Genomic DNA, 10,700 nt, shown 5'->3' on the forward strand with positions numbered 1-10,700 from the left:
ATTTAGGCTGGCTTGCCCTTCCTTCAGTCCCTGCTCTCTGCAACTCCTTCCATGGGTATTTGGTTCCTTAAGTGTCTTACAGGTCCGTCTCCTCTCCCTCAGAGCCGAATGGCTTCCCCAGCACCAGGGTGATTATGGGTCACAACTTGCTCCCTAACTAGTTCTTTCATATTCAAATAATTCTACAAAAAAAAAAAATTCTGGAAGTCACACAACTTTAATTCCAGCACTCAGTAGGGAGAGGCAAGGCTACACAGTAAGACCACCTCTCAAAAAAGCAAAGCAACGATCTCCTAATGTTGAACAGCTGCAATCCGTGTTTTCCTTCCAGATGTTGCAGTGGTTATACTCTTACCTTCTAGAGCCGTGCTCTTCCTTGAGGGTATGACTGCCCGTTTCTCACTCTCTCTTACCAGAAATTTGGAATCACCTTTATTTCCTCTGGACAGAGTTAAACTCATAAGCTGCAGAAGTTCTTTGTTCTCAGGGTGCCGTGGTCTCCTCAATGTGATAGACCAAGGAGTAAGGGCTGAATTAGCTCTGAGTCTCCAGGAGAGAATTGGGGTATTTTCTCCTAATGTAAAATTAGAAAGAACTAATAATTCCTCTTCCTTCCCCTCCCTTTCCTATGAGGACTCACTGAAGTTTAGGCCAGTCTAGAATTCACCGTGTTGCCTCAATTCCACCCCCATACTCTAGTGCTATAATTATAGGTATAGATCACTACAGCTTCTTTTCTTCCATTTTTTTCTCCTTCTTTTCATCATGTTGATGGAGAAACCACAATGTCTCCATCTGTCTGGCTAAGGTACTCTTTACTTAGGTCTCCTTTAAGTTATGGAAAGAGTACATTGTTTTCAGTGACAGATACAAGGGGACTGAGAAAGTCCAACGTCAGGGGAACTTTTCGTGTACTAAAAAGGAGCTTGAAAGAAAGCAGATGACTGACTCCCTGGACTAATAATTGATATTTTCTATATAAAAGCACTGTCACCTCCAGAGATCCCATGGGCAGTGCTATGAGCACCATCCCCAAACCACTCGAAGACCTCTAGCTGCACAGCACCGCTCTGCAGCCTGTCACCAGAGGGCAAGGCCAGAGAGCCAGGTCTGAATGGGACTGAGCAGAAAAGACCCAGACAGCTTTCCTGACATAGGCATTTAGAGCCCACTTAAAGGACATTCAACTTCTGAATAGTCTACAGCCTCAGACATAACTTTCTTGTTGCCTTTCCCTCTACAGCCCTCCTGACCTGTGATATGAGTTCTAGTGTATGGATATACAAACCAGAAAGTATGGGGAGCCCTGGAAATAGTACTTTGTGGCTGTTGTGTGATACTATCCCTGGGGAGCCATAGACACATGTCTACTTACCACAGCATGGGTGACAGCTCTGGAAAGCTGGGAACCTGGAACTGGCTGTATGACTTGGAAGTAGCTCATCTGGCTCTTGCAGGCAGCACAGATGGTTGGAACCTCTTTTAAGGCAGCTCAGCAGATCTCTGCTTATTTCAGACTGCTTGGCGGGTCTGTTTTCTCCCAGGTCTGTCTGAGACTCTTCTAGGCAACTCAGCTTACCTAAGAAAGTCTTTCAGCAGGCCTTACTTATGCTTATAACTAAGCTTGACCTATCATATCTGGTCAGTTTAGGGACTTTCTAAGGTGCTTGAGAGGTTTGCTTCCTGAGCCAATGAGCTTCCCTGAAGGATACAATGTTCCACCTCCCTCTAAAATATCCTGCGTCTTGAGTGGATTGCCTTTAAGATGAGATTCTCCACAAGAAGACCTTGAAAAACGAGATTTGATATTCAGCATTTGAGGTACCCGATAAAGCTCTTCTAACAACATGATAGTTTGGGAGTATGAAATATGGGTTTATAATTCTATCCAGAAACCTTTAGTTTACCGAGTCATTATGTGTCACTGAGCAGTTTATTTAGAATAGAGAAAACAGGCATGTGGCAGAGGCCTGTAACTTCCGCCTAGCTCCTGTGAGGCAGGGGCAGAAGACTTTTAGTGAGCCTCAAGGTCAGTGTAGCAATTCAGCTCAGTGGTAGAGCACTTGCCCAGCATGCTTAAGACTCTAAGTTAAATCATCAGTGCTACTGTAGAATTAATATGCCTTCTTAGTGAGAAAACACTCCAGCGCTTAAAGATTAATAAAACATAACAGTGCACAAGTGGTTGTGGCTTCAGACTCGGAGTAAGCCTCACACAGAAATCTCTGTCATCTTATATGGTTTTACAGCTCCAAGTTCTACTTTGAGCAACTACGTGTGTTGCACAAAGAGAGAAAAATTTTCAAGGTTTGGTTGTTCCGACAAGTGGGGAGATTTACAGTATAAAGCACTGTCATTGTTATCTAGAGACAGACCAGGGCTGCTTTTGCCATGGTCATTCTGTCCGCCTGGTGGAATTACACTGATAAGAAAACTGGGAGTGCACTTTTAAACTCTTCTTTGTGTAACTTAATGTTTTTAATCGAATTCAATACTTTGTAACATCAATGTTCTCAGTTTTTACTACATCAGCACCAGGAGGGGTCTGTAAACATGTTTCTCTTTTCAATGTGGAGCTCAACACCCTTAAGGAAACAAGGCTGCTTTGGCCTTCAAGTGTTACTATTTTAAAGAGACTCTATGGAAGTTACAGAGTTGTTCTAATCCAAAGAATTAGCGAAGTAAACAACATAACTTTCAAGTACGCCGGTGATTGTAGTTCATGGAAGTGGTTCTTGGTAAAACCGTAGTCGGCAGGATTCGAACCTGCGCGGGGAGACCCCAATGGATTTCAAGTCCATCGCCTTAACCACTCGGCCACGACTACCTTTCCCTCCTCTTCTCTGAAGTGTTAAGATAAAGTAATGGATAGGTGCAGCTTGCAAAGAACTTTCGTAGTAAAGAACGTATTAGTGTACTTAGAAAAACAAAAGAACCGCAGATTCCTTTTCAAGAGAATGAAGGCCTCCCGGAAGCTGAACCCCTCGCTACAGACACATTCTCTGGAATCCGCAAAGAGGCGTCCACTCAATTTAGGGTAGATCTGCCAAACGCAAGGAACTAGGAGAATGAAGAGGGAGGGGGGATGGACCGACAGGATCATTTTAAAGTTGAGCTCTAAACCCACAATCCTCGGGGGCCCTTAGACTACAGACGGAATGGGGTACTGGGAAGAAGGGGTAACTTGTGTTCTCAGATCTCCTGCAGTGTTTACTCACTGTAGCTAAGACCACGCCCCCATACTCTGGAATCCAGTAGAGGAAGGAACACCGTGTAGAATTTCCAAGGATTTTTGACTGTGAACGCACTTCTCTGTCTTGCCTAAGAAAAGGACAAATGTAGAAAGACCACGCAAACTACAACAAGTCAAGTGAAAATAACAGCTGATTTCTTACGTGTCGGAGACTTGGGCGGTTGTTAGAATCAGATCATATGAGAAACTAGTGTAATTTTATTTTACCTCTCTTCACAGACAAGTTAGAAATTTTGTACCCTGTGCTTCATCTCATAATTCCGAGGAATGAAGGTGGTTCTCTGGAATATATAGATACTTAAATAGTAAGCTAGGAGAAGTGACCTCCGTGACCCCACAACACAGGGTAGCTCTCCCCACCTCCACCCCACCCCCCTTTTGTTCCTGTGTTGTTTAGGTTTCAGAATAGGTTTGACTATAGCAGTCTGGCCTTGAATTTGCTATATAGCTGACTATGTTCTTCAACTGCATGTCAGGGTCTTCGGAGGCCAGAAAAGGTTGTTGGGTTTAATTGCAGCGGCCGAGGTTATAGGCTGGGGAGAGCCGCTGGCTTGGAAACCAATCTCAGATCCTCTGGAAGAGCAGCTCACTAGCTGCTTAACCAATTAAACTATCTCCAACCTCCTTAATCTGGATCATCTTTGAAGACTCCGGGTTTTTTTGGGGGGGGTGGGGGGATGAAGGGCGGTGGAGATAGAAGATGATTTCTATGTGAATGTGTGTGTGCATTCCTGTGTGAGTGTGTGATGTGAGTGCATGCCTGTGAGTGTGAGAGTGTGTACTTGTGTTCATGCCTGTGGGATTAAGTGAGTGAGTGTGTGTGTGTGTGTGTGTGTGTGTGTTACTAGGCATTGAATCCAGGGCCAAAGGAGGTGAGTTGGCCACTAGTTAAGTTTTGGAGAGCTACATTACTTGAAGTCTTCAAGTCTAATTACTTCATAATTACTTCATAAGTCTAATTACTTCATAATATGCAGACAAAGAAAGTTCAAAAATATAAGGGGTATCTTTAAATCAAATTGCTGTCAGCTCTTTAATTATACAATACTGAAACATGCCCAGGAAATGTTCTGAATCTAGGTGCTGGGAATGTAGTTCACTGGCAGAGCATGCCTAACAGATGTGAGGCCCTGAATGAGACCCCTGTATGACACAGGCATACATACACATATTTTGAATTGTATTCACTCAGACATCAAATGATGCATTATCTCTAGTGATGATGTGATATTCCTAACCAATAGTGTGTATTGCACAGTTAAATTAGCTATATATATATATACATATATATGTGTATATATATATAAACAAAAATTATTTTACCTTGAATTACACCCAATTTTCAGAAGAAATACAAGAATCTTTTTTTAATGGAAATCTAATCAAAACTGAACATTATATTAAAAAGCACTTTTAGTGGTTCCAATTAAAGTTTGCAGAACAAACTCTGGCTAACTTCTTCTGTTTTCTCAACTGTCTGTAACTTAACCAGCCTTGTTGCCTGCAGACTGCAAACTGTGTATCTTTTGCAAGTGGGTAGGGGACACAAACAGTTAAAAGTCTTGACCTGTTATTTGATATTTCTCTGAATCATATTCCATATTTGCAATTACTCAGACATCCAGCTTGTGACTCACGCTGTATGACAAAGGTGTCCCCTTCAAAGACTTGCTTATCAGTTTACTTCCATAAGTGTTTGAGGAACATGGGTAATTATCCATGTTCAACCACCTTGAAAACTTAGCTTCTGTGAAGCAAACAGAAACATTACTGAAGGCACAGACAGTATAGAGGAGCATAAAGCCGTAGAACCGCAGAAAGCTAATTCCCCAGTGCCGTGTGAACATGGATCCTTCTCTCTGCCTCTGTTTCCTTGATTAAGACATAAGCTCAAGTGATGTCATGGATTTAAATGGAGTTATTTTGCAAAATCCAAAGTACATTTTAGTAGCCAGAATTAAGTGGTTAAACTGCATCCAGCTGTTCATTTCATCTCAACAATGTAGACTTACGTTCCATTTATTTTTCGTTGTGAGCTAGCCTTTAACGGCTGAGCCATCTCTCCAGCCCTTACGTTCCATTTATTCTTTTAGTTTCAGAGCTTTTGTTAAGTGGCTTTCCAAAACTTGCACAGAATGCCAAAAAGAGCCATTCAGGTTTTCTGAATTGTTTCCATGATTCACAATTCTTTAGACCATATCCCAGTGGTTGGATGTACCACAAGGATTCCCAGGAAAGAATCTGACAAAATCAGAAAGCTAGTCTCTGGAAATATCTCTTTTACCAGAACACCAAGGGTTTTCCCTGCTCTGAGGATAAAGGGCTGCATATCAGTCTGCCACCAAATCATTATTTCTATTTACGAGATCTCAAGAATTTGGGGGGAGGAGAAGGAAGATAACAAATATTTCTCTGATAGAAAAGTTCACCTTTAGAAAAAGCAAAGCTAAGCCAAGTTACTTATCCTAAATGTGTATGTTACTTCCATGTAGTCGTGGCCGAGTGGTTAAGGCGATGGACTAGAAATCCATTGGGGTCTCCCCGCGCAGGTTCGAATCCTGCCGACTACGGTGATCTTATACGTTCTTTATGGAGCTCAATAAAAATACTTCTGCACGCTGTAACACCACCAAACACAGTTCATTACTACCTTAAAAACAATAGTTCATAGACTGGGGGAAGGTATTTTTTTTCCCTATGAAGTGTCCAGACGTTGGTCACGTTTTCCTGTTGATGATGATCGTGATGTCTGTGGGTTTTGTTATTTTGGTTTGAGACAGGTTCTCATGCCTTCAGGCTGGCTTCAATTCACTCTTTGGCCTGGAATGTCTGATCCTCTCACCTTTGTTTCCTTAATGCTGCGATTATCAGCATTAGTTACTGGTGCTATTGGTTTTTTGTTTTGTTGTTTTGTTTTCTGTTTTTAATCTTTGGCTATTCGTTTTCTAATTTCTTCTATTGAGATCACGGGTCATTTGTGCTCAGCTTTTCTTCTTATTTACATATTTAAATTAACACAATCCATTTTAATACAGCTGCTCATAGTTGGACAAAAAGTTCCGGAAGCAGTAGCATCAATGCCATTTTTAAAAAGATTTATTGTTATTCTTCGAGTGTATGGGTAAGTTTTGCTACATGTACACCACTAGCATGTAGTTCCCACAAAGGACACAAGGTGGCGACAGATCACCTGGATCAGGAGGGTTATCTTGAGGTCAAGGCTATCCTGGACTACAAGTGCTTGACTTTCTCAAAAACAAACACTACCACCGACAGACAAACACAACCTGGTGGTTGATATAATAAGGCGTTCCATCTGTCAAGGAGCGACATCTCAGATGTAACAAACATCTCTATGCAACAGAGATCTCAGAATTTTTATTATGATAAAACCTTGGGAACTGTTTGAGTTAGTAACATTGCTTTAGGGGGAAAAAAACCTTATAGCAGAGGATGGTTTCGATCCATCGACCTCTGGGTTATGGGCCCAGCACGCTTCCGCTGCGCCACTCTGCTGTTGTTGGAAGTACTCTTGAAGTTTGTATATAGTGTCTTCGACAGTTGATTTCTTGTTTTGATTCAGTGATTTATTTTGTTGTTTAAATCGTTTTTTCACAGTCTTCATACTTTTTAAAATTTAGGCTTTGTGATTCACTCCTGCCCAAGATTGCTAATGGATTCTCCCTTGTCTGAAATCAAGAGTGCAAACGCTGGATCAAGAATTACTTCGCCGGATTTAGATTTACTAAAGTGGTTGTCAGCACGCGGTTTTTTTTTTTTTTTTTTGCTCACGAATGTCGGCTCTCCAGGGAAAGAGTCCTGCAAAGTATTTCAAATTTTAAACAGTCGCATCCTTTCCACCAAAGCCGCCTCCTCTGAACTGCCTGCCGCCTCCTCCTTCTGCGACACCATTCCCCTCCGTCCTCCCTGGGCCCTATTCCCACCAATTAGACAAATCTACTACATGTATATACAAGCACTTCAGCTGAGCTGTCTTTTCCGGCAAATAGTCAATGTACTCAGAGGCTGAGGCAGGACTGCCTTGAGTCTCAAGCCAGGGTAGTCTACAGAGTGACACCCTTATGCAAAAGAGAAACAAATGTTTAAATAAATACATACATAACAAATAATGTGATCCATGTCACCCTTAAATGGTTAAAACACTACATTTAAAGAATTCCTAACATATAAAAGAAAATCAACTCTATACTAATGATTAATTAGTTATTTATTACCGTTCTGGGGATTTGTATCTTTTAGTTTTTCAGTCACCTGGGAGCAGAAAGTATTTCCCTTGTTGTAGAATGTACCTCTGACACTCCTTACTTGCATCACAAACAGGTTAGGTAGGATTCTAGATCTCCTTTGTAAGAGGGTGATTCCCTGAGCCTCCTGGGAGGGACACAATCCCAGCACCACGCACGGGTTAAAGAAGGGTGGACCCTAGGATGAAGTTTTAGTTTATAATTGGTCACCTACCTACCTTTCTTTCTCTCTTTCTTTATTTCTTTCTTCCTTTCCTTCCTTTTGTCTTCCTTTCTTTCTCTCTCTCTTTCTTCCTAACGCCAGAATTTTTCCAAACTTCTGAACATTTTGAATCTACTTAAACTTTTGTAAATTCTGAGTCCAAAATGGATTACTACTCTATCACCTTATCTACTCAATCACAACCACACTAGTTACTAAATAAAATAAAATAGCTGTCATTAAATGTAGATTCCCTTTCAAGGTTTAATCAGGAACTGGAATATTTACAGATCAAAGCATTCTACTTCTTTTTCTTAAGATGCATCAAACCAGCAGCTGCATCGTATGCTCAGGACCAGACTCCTTAGCTTGAGGAGCTACTAAAATGAAACCAGCTAGACAAGTGTGGCAGCCCGAGTTTGCTATCCCAGCACTTGAGAGATGGAAGCAGGTATATTGGTAAAGTAGGAGTTCCTAAATGAAACAAACCAACAAGTAGACAAGCAAAAAAGGAAAATCCCCTTACCAATAGATGGATAGCAATAATAAATACTATTTTTAAAGTACATTTTTTTTTTCAGATTTTAAAAATTGTTGCTCTTTCAGTCACTGTTGAAACCTGACTCTGTTGAAGGTGAGATCCATGAGAGAGGGACTTCCTATCTTGACTTGACTGGTCAGGATCTCTTCATCCTACCTCAGATTCCGGAGTATCAAGAAAACTGTTAAGGCCTAGGTAAAATATTAAGGTCTAGGTAACTGTTACCTGGCTAGCCTTCCATTTTGTTCTGTTACTAATAGTATAAGAAAACCTCATGTAATATTTCTGGTTTTCCTAGGAAACTTCTCATTCTCAAGTTGATTATATATTCTGCTATGTTCTATACCCTTGGAAACCAGTCATGATAGAAGTTAGTAGAACTGCTTTGCATACTTAGCCACAATAAGGTTGGAGCCAAAGCCACCACCCAGCAACACCTCCGAAAACTCTGCATAAGCTTCGATGGTATTTGCTTTTATAAGCTGCCCCTCGGATGGAACCCAACATAAGAGAGATAACTGCACCAGTATAAGAAGCTATTTAAAATAAGACTTCTCTTTTCACTAGGGGTTGAGTAAAGTTTAAGTTCCCAAGACCTTCCTGGGAACTGACATCCTACTTAGCAGAAAGAAACATGTATGTGAGTGTACTGGCTAGTTTTGACACAGGCTGGAGTTATCATAGAAGGGAGCTTCAGTTGGGGAAGTGCCTCCATGAGGTACAGCTGTGGGGCATTTTCTCAATTAGTGATCAAGGGGGTGGGGCCCCTTGTGAGTGGTGCCATCCCTGGGCTGGAGGTCTTGGGCTCTATAAGAGAGCAGGCTGAGCAAGCCAGGAGAAGCAAGCCAATAAGGAACATCTCTCCATGGCCTCTGCGTCAGCTCCTGCTTCCTGACCTGCTTGAGTTCCAGTCCTGACTTCCTTTGTGATAACAGCAATGTGGAAGTAAGCCAAATAAACCCTTTCCTCCCCAACTTGCTTCTTGGTTGTGATGTTGTGCAGGAATAGAAACCCTGACTAATAAGTGAGCAACCATCCTGGTTGGCAAGTTAGGACTTGAGTGTTAGGCTCAGCATTTTGGATCCTAAAGTGAATCCATTACATTCCACCATCCAACAAATCAAAGGAAATACTCAACTCAGTCCAGAATTACTACACACATACACATAAACCTGTACACATCTCATCTCAGACTGTCTCTAGGATGGAATCAGCCAATGTGTTCATTACTAGATGAATGGATAAAGGAAATATGGTGCAGAAACACAATGAAGCTTAACTTATATAATAAATATAAAGTTTTATTTAAATAATAAGTTACAATAAATAAAAATAAATAAAAAGTTTTATTTATATAATGAATATATTATATAAATAATATAAGTTTTATTTATATAATAAACATGAAATCTTTACTAGTGTAGAAAACAAATAAAACTGCAGAATTTTTAAGAGAAATAACCATCCTCAGAATGACAAAACAAAACCAAAACACAATCTAGTTTTAAATGTGTACAGATTTATATGTATGTGTGGTGTATATGTGTGTGTGTGTGTGTGTGTGTTATGTCATCAAAGTAGAGAGAAAACCATGGGAAAAAGTGGAGACCTTGAAAGATGGGTAATAAAAAGGGGAAAACAAGCTAGGTTCCACCGAGATTTGAACTCGGATCGCTGGATTCAGAGTCCAGAGTGCTAACCATTACACCATGGAACCCCACAACTGTGTGTTCTGGGCTGCTAACTGATGAGGTATATAGTTCTATTGCAGAATTCAGCTTCCATCTCTCAAGGTTCCTAAACTTCCATTTTAGACTTTGCTATCTATTGCTGCGGCATACCTTCCTTTCCAGTCATGCACTGGGCTCTTCTCGCAAAGCGGAAGTCTGAATCACTCTAGACAGGAAAGGCCGACCTGCATCCCTAGTCTCCATCGCCTCTGGCCTTCCTCCACTGCTCTGCAGACACAGCAGAGCCCAGCGTCATCTTGGTATCTGAGGCTGCGTGGGGGCCTTTGCGAGCTCCGGATTTTTTGTCCAGTTCCCAATTAAGGGACAGTTGTGGAAATGTACTTTCATTATGTACGATTTGTGCACGACTTCTTAGTGGACGGAGAAGTTCTCGGCAAGCAAGCTAAGAGTAAAACACAGTAGAAAGCTCCGCTATGCAAGTGTGGTTGGACATGTCTGTAATCCTGTATGCAGGAGGCTAGTTCATAATGAGCGAGGCCTAGAGAAAATTTGACTAAGTTTGTGTGTCTAGATCTCTCTGATAAACTTGGGCTTACTTTTCTGGCATTTAACTGCTTTAATTTTCACTTTCTACAAGAATCAAGAGAGCATCCCATCATGTTTGTTTTAGTCTCTTTTAGAAAACCCAGATGTCCCTCAACAGAGGAATGGATACAGAAATTGTGGTACATCTACACAATGGAGTACT

General features: G+C 41.3%; 4 non-coding genes across 4 annotated transcripts; 1 reads left to right on the plus strand and 3 right to left on the minus strand.

Moving 5' to 3' along the window:
* Nucleotides 1-2,745: 2,745 nt before the first annotated feature.
* Trnas-uga lies at nucleotides 2,746-2,827 on the minus strand. The gene has a single exon. It is a non-coding gene; the product is annotated as a tRNA-Ser (tRNA).
* A 2,914-nt stretch (nucleotides 2,828-5,741) lies between these two features.
* Trnas-aga lies at nucleotides 5,742-5,823 on the plus strand. Its single transcript has one exon. It is a non-coding gene; the product is annotated as a tRNA-Ser (tRNA).
* Nucleotides 5,824-6,697: 874 nt separating this feature from the next.
* Trnam-cau lies at nucleotides 6,698-6,769 on the minus strand. The gene has a single exon. It is a non-coding gene; the product is annotated as a tRNA-Met (tRNA).
* A 3,137-nt stretch (nucleotides 6,770-9,906) lies between these two features.
* Nucleotides 9,907-9,978, minus strand: Trnaq-cug. The gene has a single exon. It is a non-coding gene; the product is annotated as a tRNA-Gln (tRNA).
* Between the last annotated feature and the right edge of the window lie 722 nt (nucleotides 9,979-10,700).

The sequence above is a fragment of the Mastomys coucha genome, unplaced genomic scaffold (genome assembly GCF_008632895.1).
Source record: "Mastomys coucha isolate ucsf_1 unplaced genomic scaffold, UCSF_Mcou_1 pScaffold7, whole genome shotgun sequence".
Classification (NCBI taxonomy): domain Eukaryota; kingdom Metazoa; phylum Chordata; class Mammalia; order Rodentia; family Muridae; genus Mastomys; species Mastomys coucha.